The following is a 14950-nucleotide window of genomic DNA, read 5'->3' as shown; positions in this document are numbered from 1 at the left end:
TACTTTTTTCAACAATGTAACAACTTTCTGACGCTATCCCCCTTACTATAAAACAGACAAATTGACAAATCTGTTACAATGAACCAAAGCAGTGTACTATATATTAAGAAACTTTTTTTATATATTTTTTTAATGTCTCTATATCTATCCTCCTAGCCATTGCCCCCCTCCCCATTGGTCTCTCACCCTGTTATCAAGTATCAAGCTTCTCCGATGTTGCTGATTTCATGGCTCTGCTACCCTGTCCCCTGAAGAGGTGCCAAATGACGTACCTGTATGTCTCAGTGCTTGAAAACAGTACCTGCATGATGTACAGGTATGTCATGATGTCTTAAAGGGGTTGTCTCACTTTAGCAAATTGAAAAGTTAATACAAGGCACTTACTAATGTATTTTGTGATTGTCCATATTGCCTCCTTTGCTGGCTCGATAAATTTTTCTACTGCATTATACACTGCTCGTTTCCAAGGGTTACTGTCACTACTGCCATTCAGTCTGCAGCTTAACGGAGATCATACAGCTGCAGGAATGGAAAGACGGTTGTCAGTAGCATCCAAATTCCCCATAGGGAAGGCAGAGGCTGTTTCTTGAGATGTAAACATACACATGCTAAGCCAGCAGAGGACAGTAACCCGGTGCACGGGTAGCACTCCAGCAACGTAGTGAATTTGCAAAAAGTTGTCCAGCACTCGGAAATCAAACCATCACTCAATCAACGATCTTGTCATAAGTAAGATCTCTTGATGGAAACATGTTGACAGTTATATAATATGCCTCTGGAGTGAACTTTCATAGTTTGGAATAAAGAAGTGATGGTTTGATTCCCAAGTGCTGGACAACTTTTTCAGGAAACTGCTTGTGATAACTAGTTTGCATTAAAGCCCCTGAGACTGTATTGCCCTATAACTGTGGCTAATAATTTCCCCCGAGTTACAGATCACCTCAGCATAATAATAATAATAATAATAATGATGTAATGCTAAACCGTCCTCAAAGGTCTTGTATGACCTTACAGAGGGCATAAAGAATAAAATAAAATAAATGCATAATAATTCTAAAGAAAAAAGAGGGAATGAAACTAATAGTCCACACTGCAGCATCTAGTCCCACTCTGGTGATCATATCCTATTTATCCAGTATTTAAAAAAAACGGCCATACCAGAAAGGGAACACAATTTTCTAAAGGTTTTCTCATATTATAATAAAAAAAAATCTGAAATGCCAGCTCGTTTTTCCACTTTTTTAACATTGGGCATAAAAAATTTAAAATAAAATTACTAAAATAAAAATGGCACCAAATAAAGCTCAATTTTTTACCAAAAAATGTCAAAAAGTATTTAAATAACTAAACAAACAGAACAGTTATTGGTTTTAAAGTCACATGTACTAAAAAAACATTAAAGTGTGTCTGGTCATAAATGAGGAAAACTAGCCTGGTCTTGAACTGGTTAAATGTGTGTATTATTTCACTAGTAATTAGAATTATTTTGGATACAGAAAAAGAAGATTCGGATAAAGTAAAAAATACCAAAGCTTTTGAGGGTTAAAAAGATACAGCTTGGAAAAACAACAAATGGTCCTGCTACCAAAGAAGCTCATTGGCTGCAAAAATGATAAACCCACATCTAAAAATAACATTGTTTAGGGTTGTCTCACTCACAGCATTTTTTTTTTTTTTTTTTTAAAGACATCACTGCAATTTTTGACAATTTTTTTTAGCCACAGTCAGAAGTGGATCTAAAAGTAATAGGATATATAAAGGAAGGACTTAGACTTACACTGTGTGTACGATTATTAGGCCAGTGAGTATTTTGACCATGTCATAATTTTTATGCATATTTCCCAATTCCAAGCTGTATAAACCTAAATACTTATTGGACTTAAGATGGTGTGGCCTAAGGAGATCAAGATCCTTTATCAAGGTGTGCATAATTATTAGGCATCTTTCCTTGTTTTCTTCTGGCAAAATGGGCCAAAAAAAGATTTAACAGATTCTGAAAAGTCAAACATTGTTAAAAGTCTTTCAGAGGGATACAGTCCTCCTGAAATTGCAAAGATATTGGGGCATGATCACAGAACCTTTAAATGTTTTGTTGCAAATAGTTAACAGGGTCGGAAGAAACATGTTGAGAAAATAAGACTGCCAAACCTTAAGCGACAAGGTAACCATTATCCTCCAGTGCTCTCATACTCCAGAACTGTAAGGCCTCTTTCACACGGGCATTGCGGGAAAATGTGCGGGTGCGTTGCGGGAACACGCACGATTTTTCCGCGCGAGTGCAAAACATTGTAATGCGCTTTGCACTCGCGTGAGAAATATTGCGCATGTTTGGTACCCAAACCCGAACTTCTTCACAGAAGTTCGCTCTTGGGATCGGTGTTCTGTAGATTGTATTATTTTCCCTTATAACATGGTCATAAGGGAAAATAATAGCATTCTGAATACAGAATGCATAGTACAATAGGGCTGGAGGGGTTAAAAAAAAATATAAAAAAATTAACTCACCTTAATCCACTTGATCGCGAAGCCGGCATCTCCTTCTGTCTTCATCTTAGCTGTCATCACATGATCCATCACATGATCTTTTACCATGGTGATGGATCATGTGATGGACCATGTGATGACCGGAGTGACGTCACCACAGGTCCTGTTCCACCACACAGTCAAGATGAAGACAGAAGGAGATGCCGGCTTCGCGATCAAGTGTATTAAGGTGAGTTAATTTTTATTTTTTTTAACCGCTCCAGCCCTATTGTACTATGCATTCTGTATTCAGAATGCTATTATTTTCCCTTATAACCATGTTATAAGGGAAAATAATAATGATCGGGTCTCCATCACGATCGTCTCTGTAGCAACCGTGCATGAAAATCACACCGCATCCGCACTTGCTTGCGGATGCTTGCGATTTGTGATGCGTGAAAATCACCGCTCATGTGAACAGCCCTATAGAAATGAATGGGTCGGGATTCAGTGCGGGTGCAATGCGTTCAACTCACGCATCGCATCCGCGCGGAATACTCGCCCGTGTGAAAGGGGCCTAAAAGTACAAGGTGTTCAGTGCTCAGAGACATAGCTAAGGTAGGGAAGCCTGAAACCTAACCACCGCTGAACAAGAAAGATAAGTTCAAACGTCAGGACTGGGCATAGAGATTTCTGAAGACAGATTTTTCAGTAACTCTTGACGGACAAGATGGATGGGCCGATGGCTGGATCAATAAGGAGCATAGAGCTCCACTTCAACTCAGACGCTAGCAAGGTGATTGTGGGATACTGCTATGGACTGATATTATTAAACAGGTTGTCCTGACTTTTTAATATTGATGACCTATCCTCAGGATAGGTCATCAATATCAGATTGGCGTGGTTCTGACACCCAGCACCCAAGCCGATCAGCTGTATGAGGAGACTGTGCTTGCAGTGCACACTAGTGTTGAGCGTGAATATTCGAATAGCGAATATTAATCGCGAATATCACAACTTATTTGCGAATATTTCTAATATAGTGCTATATATTCGCAATATAGAATATTCATCATTTTTTAACATTTGAAAACATGATTCCTCCCTGCTTCTTTCTTGTGGGTCAATGAGTCATTGGCCCACAAGCAACTTAAGCAGGAAGGAATCATGTTTTCATATGGAAAAAAAATTGACGAATATTCTAAAAAACTAATTTATAGCAATATAGGGAATATATTCGTTATTTAGAATATTAGCTTTTTTTTCCCAATCTGGAAAGCTGTTTGCATACTCCTCCCAGACAAGCTTTCCCGTCACCATGGGAACGAATGGTATATTCTAACACACAGGCGTTTCCATGGTGACGGGGACGCTTGTCGGGGAGGAGTATGCTATAACTTAGTTTTTTAGAATATTCATCATATTCGTCATATTCTAAAATAAGAATATTTAGCAATATAGCGAATATTCATAAAATACACATAAAGACAGCAATTTAGCTAATATAGTGCTATAGTATTATTTTTTTTAATAGTGTACATTTTTTCCAAATCTGAAGTTCAGAAGAGACAAAAAAATTAGACCATAAAAAAAAGATTACAGCACTATATTAGCTAAATTACAGTCTATTTGTGTATTTTACGAATATTCGCTATATTGCTATAACTTTGTTTTTTAGAATATTCGTCATATTCGTCATATTCTAAAACAAGAATATATACCAATATAGCGAATATTCGTAAAATACACATGTTAGCCATAGCCATAGCCAACCAATAGGAAAGTTGCCTTATACAGTTAAAATTGCAATACGTGAATAATTAAATTGCATATTATTCGCGATAAATAGAATAATGACGAATATTCGATTTCGACGAATATACGCGAAATATCGCAAAATCAAATAAGGCACCTTCTGCTCATCACTAGTGCACACGTGCCGTCTCCCTTCTCTCTTCCCGCTCACTGCTGCTTTGCCATAGACATAGCAGCAGCGGACAGGAAGAGAGAGGGAAGACGGCACGTGGACACTGCGTGTGCCGTCTGCTCATACAGCTGACCGGTTTGGGTGCCGGATGTCGTAACCCTGTCAAACTGATAAAGATGACAGATAGGTCATCAATATTAAAAAGCCTGGACAAACCCTTTAAAGATTAGCTAGTTGGACCTTTTCGTGTTGAAGATGGACCTAAAAAACATTTCAGTAGAATTTTTCCCCAAAACACTGTGTGAAAACTCACAGATGCTTGAACAATATGTGAAAGAGTGGGGGGCTCAATGGAGCTGAGCTAGGCCTGAACTAGCTTTTATTTTCATCCTGAAATAAAAGACTGCATGTCTACTCCCCCTATATCATTTTGTCACCAGCCAGAATAAGATTATGCCAAATGTTGTATAACTGCAAATATTTCATTTGCTAACAGCAAAAAACAAGTGACTAACAATTCATGAGAATTTGGAATCTCTTTGATACATTGCCATTCCACTCTTGATAGATGGAAGATCTGAACAATAGGCTGGATTTCCACACTTCCTCTTACACGGCTTTTATCTTTATTCACACCTTGGTTATAAATATGGCATGATCAATGCCAGCAATACACTGAATTATAATGAAAGTCATGAAAATATGTTCATTAGTACAACTGAAGTACACATAAAAAACATTATCTCTCGGTCAAATGTGACCCTACAGGAAGCTGGTCATCACCCCCTACTCCAGAGATGGAGCATGCATGTTTGGTCAAGATGAAGTTGAAATTAGCCATAATGAAAAACTGCTGTTAAAACATGCAATGTTGTCTACCAATCCCTCCTTAACCACTTGACCCTTGACTATATGTCTGGGCAGTCGGCACATATCTCTGGTCGGATGTTTTAAAAAGTCCTTGTAGAGATAGCAGCTGCACGGTAATCATGCAGCTGCGGGAGCGGGGAGCCCACTGTCAGTGACGGCAGAGTACCCCATAGAGAAGGCAGGGATAGCTTTTCACTGTCGCTGCCTTCTCCATTGCTCTATATACAGCTCTGCACGAGCAATGTGTTTAGAGATCAGGAAGCAGCATTGTGATTGCCAGGAGCTGGGAGTCTGCGTGAGCAGCTGGGTCTTAGCAGACCTAGGTCAGCTCTGTAGTGAAGTTGTACATTGATGTACAGCCTCTCAGAGGGCTGCATCGCCCTTGTAACTGGAGCTACTATGTCAGCCCCAGTTACAGGAGAAATCAGCAATAAATAAATAAGTAATGTTACAACGTATAAAATAAAAAAATAAAAATAATAATAATAAAAGACAAAATAAGAATAAATTATAAAAAAACGCCACCACAGGCCACACTGCAGCTTCTAGCCCTGCCCCCATAACCCATAACCCATAAATCTAAATGTCTAGAAAGGGGACATAATTTAAAAAATACTTTTACTTGTATATTATGCTGTTACAAAAAGCAAATAAAAAATATGAAAAACATTTTCCCTTTTTTTACATTTTCCTTTTTATAAAAAATAAAAACTAAAAAATACTAAATAAAAATGACATAAAGTCCCACTTAACACCAAAAAAGGGCATAAAAAAAGATTTACATAACCAAACAAAAAATAAAATAAAAAATGTGCCTGGTCAGGAAGTAGGGTAAATTTCCCTGTCTTGAAGTAGTTAAAATAAATACATAAATAACAGTAATCGCTTCTATCCTTATCTCCTCGACAGTCATGGCTGTAATAAGAATGTAAAAATGTATTGGAAACAACTTTTTTTTAATGCAATTTATCTTTATATTTGGGACTGAAAGATCTTTGACAATTCTTCAGTGTCTAGATTATGACATAAAGTACACACTTGTGATATTATGAAATGAATTGCTTACAGATATGTAGCTATAAAATAATATCAGATAAAGCAGCAGATGTGCAGGAAACAAAACAAGGCTGATAAGGAGGTAGGCAGAATTTATTACTGGATGATATTGACATGGCATGATGTATTGGAACGATTAGCATAAACAGGACTTTATAATAGCAATACATGCTAACAGCCGCCACACAAAACTATGGGTGATTCATGAATGCCTCCCACAACCTGCCAGACTTACAATAATTTATGCCAGGAATTGGCGTAAATTACAGTTCAAGCCCTAGCTGGCATAGATTTGAGTTTCTGGTGCACGGAGGGCCAGAGGCATACATAATTTGCTTCTTAATGAATTAGGTACATCTCAATCTGGCACACAGTAGATCAAAACTGGCGTAGGAAACGTCATTCATCATAAATCTCCCCTATAGGCACCATGTACAGAAACCAGCTCATACGGAACTTTTCCAATAAAATTGCTGATAGACAACCATAAAAATAATAGAACCAACGTTTATTTATTATACTCACATATATAGCGCTGACATATTCCGCAGTGCTTTACAGACATTAGCATCAATAGCTCACCGATCTTCTGCTGTACCCATTCCGACACTGGTCCTGTCTCAACATACAGAAAATGCCTGCTCAACCAAGCACGGAGACAATATTCCCATTTCATAGGATATGCCATTACTTTATGATTGGTGAATTAAGGGACCATCACACCAATGCAGCACAGAGACCACTTCACATATTCCCTGCACAAACATGCACCTAGCCAGAAGGAAAGGCTGTGGATGGGCCACAGAGCGGAAAAGCTGCACTACAACACCTTCATTCTCAGGATTGATAGGTTTTTAATGATGTCTCAGAGGTCGGACCCGCACTTATTATAAAGTCATGGCATATACTACAGATCATACATCACTTTATAACATGGAAATACACCTTTAAAGGGACTCTACCGTGAACGAAATTTCTCTCATATTAACAACCTATAATTTCTTTCTATGTAATTATGTTGTATGTCTTTTTTTCAAAACCAGTAACTTTTTTTTTTAAGTTACTTCATGTATTCTGCTTTCTGTTCTGGCTTTTTAAAGGCTTGACTATTCCTCAGAATAGGTCATCAGAATCTGATTGGCGGAGCTCCGACATGAAGGAACCCTGCCGATCAGCTGTTCGAGAAGGCAGCAGCACTCACGGTATCGCCACAGCCATCTCAGCTTTTCTTAGGCCAGTGACTACACGTTCATCGGTGGCCTATAGAAGTAAATGGGTCTGAGCGTGATACAAAGCACAGCCGCTATACAATGTAGGGTGCTGTGCTTGGTACACACTGAGAAGGCTGTGGAACGCACAAGAGCTCTGATGCCTTCTCAAACAGTGGATTCCGGGTGTTAGATCCCAACACCCCCCTACGCCATTCAAAAACTGATGACCTTTCCTGAGGATAGGTCATCAGTTCTAAAGTCTTGGAAAATCCTTTTAACTTACGCCTTTGTTTGGAAGTTTAGCACGGCAGAGAGCCTAGCTTTCTCGGTCAGACCATCACTATGACCTGAGAGGGAAGGGGATGAGTTACAGCATCAGTTAGGGCATCTTCATCATATTGTTATCCAAATTGTACAACCTAGTGTAATACTTGTGGGTAACATCTTTCCCTCACAGCAGCAGTAAGCTAAATAATAGATTAGAAGTATAATATAGCTAACAGCAATAATATTACTTTTCAAAAAGATAGTACTGCCATAATAAAAAATAAAAACAGCCAAAACATTTTTAAAAAGTTTTCTATACATATTGAGTTTATAAAATACCCTTTCTAAAGTATGTGAAAGGTAAATGTATACAGAAATAGAGTTAGCTGTGTGATTTTGTTTAGCTTCAGTATGGGGAAAATTGTTGGGGAAAATTGGCTTCTACCTCACAGTTTTTGTTTTTTTGCCTTCCTCTGGATCAACTTGCAGGATAACAGGCCGAACTGGATGGACAGATGTCTTTTTTCAGCCTTATGTACTATGTTACTAGTATTGAGCACAACAGTGTGTTAAAAGTAAGAGAAAACAGCTGTAAGATATAGTGCTGTGTCAACTTTCTGGTTTCAATAAGAAAAAAACAAAACTAGTTGGCGTAAAACAGTACTGTTTTATCTTATGTAGCTAACAGAATACAAAGAAAGAAATAAACAATTACATAGCATATTCACATATAGGCTGTAACTATGTGATAAAAAAATTTGATGGTAGTGTCCGTTTAATAAGAAGTTGACCAGCAAGTGTATTACTATATCCGGATTTTACTACTAAATGTATATTTTGATGCAAACAGATGAATAATGGAAACTAATTGAATTCTTTATCAACTTTATGTTTCAGGACAGTCTTTAAAATTCACTAGAAAGAACCGTGGTAATCAATACAAGACCAACGTGGCAGCTCTAAATGTAAGTTAAGCTTCCTATTATGTATAGGCATTCTTTGCCATGTATACATCATTGCCTTTATGACATGGGTCTGATAGATATACAGGTATGGTTGCCCACTGAGACACCAGACAGTATAGTGTTATCCTACTAAGTCACTGTGAGGTCATCACTGTGTAGATCCTATGTGGGAATTCAAACAGAAGAAAAAGTAAGTGAACCTTAGTCTAATAACATACAAGCAGTTGTGTCATGCATGTCTTTAACTGAGCACATGGAGTAAACATCCACAGAGCAGGGACCAAACTAAATCAACCTCTGTGCTAATGACTTCTCAAAGAGCAAATCTGAAAAAGGTGTCTCAGTCAAAAAGATGAGACTGGAAGTCTGGGTTTTATGGGTGCCATTAAATTAAGACACACAAAGCTTGGTCACTGACAAATCTGTTATTCTCAAGAAAGACTGATTAGTGGGAACTATGCCTTAATGCAAATAACTTTCAGAAGACCATGGAAAACATGTTATACAGACTCATAGACCAGGAATATGCTACAAAACCACTGATAAAGATCTGGGTTATTACTCGCCCTACGAATGGGCATACTGTTAAAATCACGCCAAAGGGTAATCCTGAAAAAGGTGAGAAAGAACCCAAGGGTAACAGCAAAAGACTTACAGAAAGCTCTACAAATTGAAAAAATATCTGTTTATGTGTCCACCAAGGGCCGATTGGCCATAGACCATATAGGGAAATTTCCGAGGGGGGAGGCGATGCCCAAGGGGCCGCCCAAGCCTTCTTCTGCCGCAGGCCAGGTAGATAATGAGCTCTCTATGGCAATTAGCACTGTGAGAATCAGAAACTGATGTACTCACCAGCGACCACACATGCCCTCTGAATTCAATTGCTGTGGCCCGCATCTCATTTCCTAATCCCCCTGCTCCATATGTTAATCAGAGATAACTGGAGAAGGACAGAAAATGGCAGGTATTAATGACCACAACAGAAGGACAGCTTTTGGGGGAATATATTGTGCTGCACTGTGGTATTTGGCTCTGCTGGGACAGTATTTTGCACTAGTGTGTTGCCCCGTCTTCTGTCAGTTTGTACCCACCTACAACATGGCCACTTTTAGTTTTTTTTTCTCCAGGGGCACTTTAAGTTCCAAGTCCTGGTGTCCACCATTAAAAAACACTGAACAATGATGGCATTCATGGATGAACATCACAAATTAAGTCTCTGCTGTCCAAACGGTCTGCCTTAAGTTTGCCCAAGACCACCAGATGTTCCACAATCGGCAGATGAAACTAAAATGGAACTTTTGAGCAAAAATGCACTATGCTATGTTTGGAAACAGCACTCACCAACAACAAAACCTTGTCCAAACTGTGAAGTAATGAGAAAAGGTCATGGTTTTGGACTACTTGGGTGCCTCAGGGCCTGGACACTTTGTGATCAATTAATTCTATGTTGTATGTAAACATTAGAATGTAAGAGCAGCCATCACCGCAAGCTGCAGAAACATTGGGTGATGCAACTAGACAGTCACCTGAAAACACAATGAGCAAGTAAATCAACTCAAGAGAAAAAGTAGTATTTTGTTATGGCTCACCATACCCCTACTGAGATGCTGTGGCATAAAGTGGGATATGCATGCAAGGCAACCTATTTTGATGAACTGAAACACATTTACAGGGAGGAATGGTCAAGCACTCCCTTTCAACACTGTGTAAATCTTTTCAGCTAGAAAAAATGTTCAGTGAAGGTGATTGCTGCTAAAGCAGGATCTACAGGTTATTAAAGAGGACCCTTCATCTGTTTAACCCTAGTCTAATTAGGGTCTTGCCTTATAGGGCGGCCCCAACCAATGTCATCGCACTGGCTATGAGCGGTGCGCTCTGATTGGATGCGTTCACAGCCAGGGAGAAGAGAACCGCTCCAGTCTCCGCCTAGTATTACCAAGTCGGCTAATAAGAATATAAGGTGTCAAAATCAACAGGGGACAACAACGGACGAACTGGGGGTCTTTGAAAAAAATAAAGTGCTATGACATCAGTGGGGGCCGCCCTATAAGGTAAGACCCTAATTAGACTAGGGCTAAACAGATGAAAGGTCCTCTTTAAATTCAAGGGTTCACTCTTTTGCTATTCACCACAGATGTTTACTGTGTGTGCTATTAGCGTAATTAGATTGTGTTGTAATTATATAATTAGATAATTAGACTGCATATTAGTAATCAGTGCAGAAATCCAGGGAATTCCATAGGGTACATTAACTTTTTCCTGCAGCTGCATGTGTGAATAAAACAGAACTTAATGTTATGCTTGCCTCCCAAGCCCAGTGGGAGACTTGGTCAATGGGCAACCAAGGAGTTGTCATTACCATATACTACTACTAAATAGACAAGAATGCGGTTTGAACGTTAGGACTATTCATATGCAAACCAGATCCTCACATTTCAGATGCTATTTCAAGGATTACTGGATTATCTATCCTGCAGAAAGTGAATGCTATTCTGTTCTGTTATTATGGTAAGATGCTAGGTAGAGGTGAGGGAATTGATTGTAAAGGAATCTTTTTTTTTTTACAAATTTCCCAAAAGATTCAGATTTTAGTGAATCCAAAACTTTTGTGATTCATTTCTGATGAATCACTCAAAATGGCATCTGCCATTCTACAGATCAGAAGAAAATACTGTAGGACTTATCAAAGAGGATCACATGACCCTGTGTGGCGGTCTGACTGGCGTGGTTGCCCATAATGCCATTTAGGAGGGACTATACTGATGTATCATAGGCACTATATAAGATCCTAACCAGGAAATACATGTGTTTTCTGCAGTTATATATTGTTCTGATGGGACATCTGACAAACAGAGAAAATACATCTTATGTTAGTTTAGTGTCAGAGAGTTTAGTTAGACAGTAGCTAGTTGGTTAGATTTATTGACAGAGAGATAGGTTTTAGTGACAGGCCAGGAGTCGGTGTAGTGTGTCACTGTGTAACCTAGGCAGGCAGCCCGCTAATCACAGTAAGTGCTGCCGCAGCATTTAAAGTTATACCACTCAATTGTTCATTTATGTGTATCACCCCAATGTACATGACATGATTACCAATCACAAAATTGTCACAATATGAATAATATAATGATAATAATAATATGATAATATAATTACACATTTTTCTGACTCACAGTTCCCACGTATTGTACTGGACTCTATCCAGCTTACCATTAAAAAAATGTTACATTTCATTAAAATATTTCAGGTTATCACGTTCTAGGGTATCTGACAAATTGGTCTACGTCTGTCCCGGTACCCCGACGATCAGCTGTTCGAAGGGGCTACGAAGATTATGCTGCATCCCTTCAATGTTTACCTGTATGCCGTGGGCAGTGTAATTACAGCTTCCTCTCCCATCACATGAATGGGACGAACATCTCTAATTATCCAAAAATCTAGACAGCGTGCAGATACTCATGGAAGAGGACGCTGATACCTCTGCAAGCAGCAGACCCCCGCCAATGTGATACTGATGACCAATCCAAGGATATATCATCAGTATCATGACATTGCATAACCTCTTAATGGCTTCAGATGATGACTCATCATTATCTCACAAACATATTTCATCCATGAAGCAAATTAATTCACATTACGACATTGTTTTGAATTATTTCACCATTGAGGAATGATGGGCTAACAAATTCTGTCTTTATTCTTTACAAAAGACACCTGTACTGATGTCTGACGATTTCCAAGAGCGCTGGCAGCTAGATGACAGCTTTTGGCTACAGAACACTATGGAGCAAAATTACTGAACGTAGGTGTAGATTTACTAATTCTAGAGATGGCACAATCTTAGATATATCCCAGATTTATCGCAGTGGCTCAGGCTGGATGATAAATGTGGTGCAGGAATAGACACTTTTCTCTAATTTTACCTTTTGATGCTATTACTAAGGATTATACTTTGTTTGAAATGTGTTAGCATCTTGTAACGGTCACGTACACTACACACAGGGGGAAGGATAGTGACCACTGCGCTCCACCCTCACCCCTGGCCCTGCCTACTTGCCTCGCAAGTCCTGATGACAGGGGACAACTGGACGGCAGTCCCTAGCTTAGAATACGTGCTGGGAGGAAAGACAAGACAAATAACGGATAGTGAACGGACCGGGTCAATACCAAGAGAGCAATGCAGTACAAAAGGATAAAGCAGAGAATAGTCAGGAGAAGCCGGGGTCAAATACCAGGAGAGTAATGAAGTACAACAGGAGTTCGCAAAGAATCGTCAGATGGAAGCCGGGGTCAGAATACCAGGAGAGCAGCGCAGTACACGGGGAGCAGGCAGCGGATCGCCAGAGAACATAGGAACAGGTAAGTATGCCAGGTAACAAAATCGCAAAGAACCTAATTAACAGGCAACCTGTGGCCAGAATTCTGATTGTTAAATACTGACTAGCTGGGGTCATTTGACGTGGCCAGCGCCACAGACCCACACTAGTGAATACAGCTGAGCACCGAGTGCCCAGCTGAGTGCTGAGACCTCCCCTGGTTGGCGGGGGAACTGAGGACGCCGGCCGCGCGGAGGAGATGTGCGTGGCCAACCCTTCCCTTATCACCTAGGAGACGAGGACGCTGAGCGCGTCCTCCCTCCTGCACAGAGACGGGATGCCAATGGCGCTGAGGAAAGCGAGCGCCTCAGCGTCCCATGACACATCTTCTTGGAATGTTGCTGTATGGCTACTTTGCAATTAGCATGCAATTAAGGCTTGATTTTATCAGAAGTTCCCAATCGAATACCTGTGTCTGTAGTGCCAATTATTGCTTGGCTTATTTTGAGACAGATTTTTGCGACAGAATTGTGGTGCAAGTTTGGCACAAAGGTATGTTAGACCACGCCTTTTTCTGTAAAGCTACACTCCTTTCACTGTAAGCCACACCCCAAAATCTAGGTATGTTAACATTAGTAAGTGTAGGACAGTGAGTGATAAAAATTATTTGAAAGGCATTAGAGGTAACCAAATCGATTTGGTTCTAATTGAATTTGACGCAAATTTTTCCAAAATTTGTGTAGAAATCAAATATCAATTGGGCAAATTTCCCAAAAAGTTGTCAGTCATTTTTCAGATTAAAAGACAAGAAAGATGAAAGAGGATCCAATGACACCAGGATGTGTCTGTCGGGGATGTGGTCTGTTTCCGGCATGAGTGCAAAACCCTGTTTTCTGTCCGTCCGAATCCTGGAACTCATGCCAGAAACTAGCCAGATTCCCGACAGGTTCCATTATAATAAATAGGGTCTGCCGGTGCTGCGGTCCTATCCAGTTATGCCGGATATGATGAACTCCGTCAGGCTGTTCTTCTCCTGGATTGCTTTAATGCAGGGCTGGCCAACCTGTGGCTCTCCAGCTGTTGTAAAACTACAACTCCCACCATGCTTTGCTGTAGGCTGATGCCTGTAGGCAGTCTGGGCATGCTGGGAGTTGTAGTTTTGCAACAGCTGGAGAGCCTCAGGTTGGCCATCCCTGCTTTAATGCATTTGTAAAAGTAGCCTTACCTATCACGTAGTAGTGGGATAAGCTAACTAAAATACCATTACTTCTTCTTGAGGGAACCCCTTAGATGCTGCAATCATGGGACCTGATCAGACAGTTATATAAATGTATATAAAGGGTACATTTGATCTTCTTATATTTTGGGTCACAAGTGCTGGATTATCAGATGCTGGATTAAAGGGATTTCAATGTACTTGTTTATAAGTGAGCAAGTAATATTACACTCCTTTTGATGTAGAGACTATCTATCTTCAACTATCTGCCTAGAACAGGTTTTCTTAGGTACACACATATAATCTTATGAAATTAGAGGTAAGCGTAATCTGACCTTTTCCCTTAGTTTTACACATTTATAAAATACTTATCTTGCTTAGCTTCCTCTTATTATACAGTGGGGTTTTCCTGAGACCTTTCCTGTGGTGCTATGAGGAAAAGTGAAGCTGATTTCTTGTACAATATACACCACACATTACCTAAATCTTATCCTCTGCTACTGATGGAACCTATGGCAGCTATTCTCTGGAATGTTTCCTGCACTCTCATAAAGGCATAAATACCATCTGACTCTCTGCTTATGGAATGAAAACAGGAAAGGCTAATTGTTTCAAGGCAAGAACTATTAGTTTTCAAGTACGGAGTATTACTTTCAGGTTTT

The 14950-nt window shown here is 39.6% G+C and overlaps 1 protein-coding gene across 1 annotated transcript in view; it reads left to right on the top strand.

The window, feature by feature from the left end:
• Positions 1-14950, top strand: part of LOC122931072 (lysophosphatidic acid receptor 1-B-like) — a 154220-nt gene that overhangs the window by 34726 nt on the left and 104544 nt on the right. Inside the window, exon 2 of the mRNA XM_044284990.1 lies at positions 8692-8759. The gene's annotated coding sequence lies outside the window, so the exon portion shown is untranslated. The remainder of the gene's footprint in view (positions 1-8691; positions 8760-14950) is intronic.

The sequence above is a fragment of the Bufo gargarizans genome, chromosome 1, assembly GCF_014858855.1.
Source record: "Bufo gargarizans isolate SCDJY-AF-19 chromosome 1, ASM1485885v1, whole genome shotgun sequence".
Taxonomy (NCBI): Eukaryota; Metazoa; Chordata; class Amphibia; order Anura; family Bufonidae; genus Bufo; species Bufo gargarizans.
Note: the sequence above shows the minus strand (reverse complement) of the source record. Positions and strands in the feature narration are given on the sequence as shown.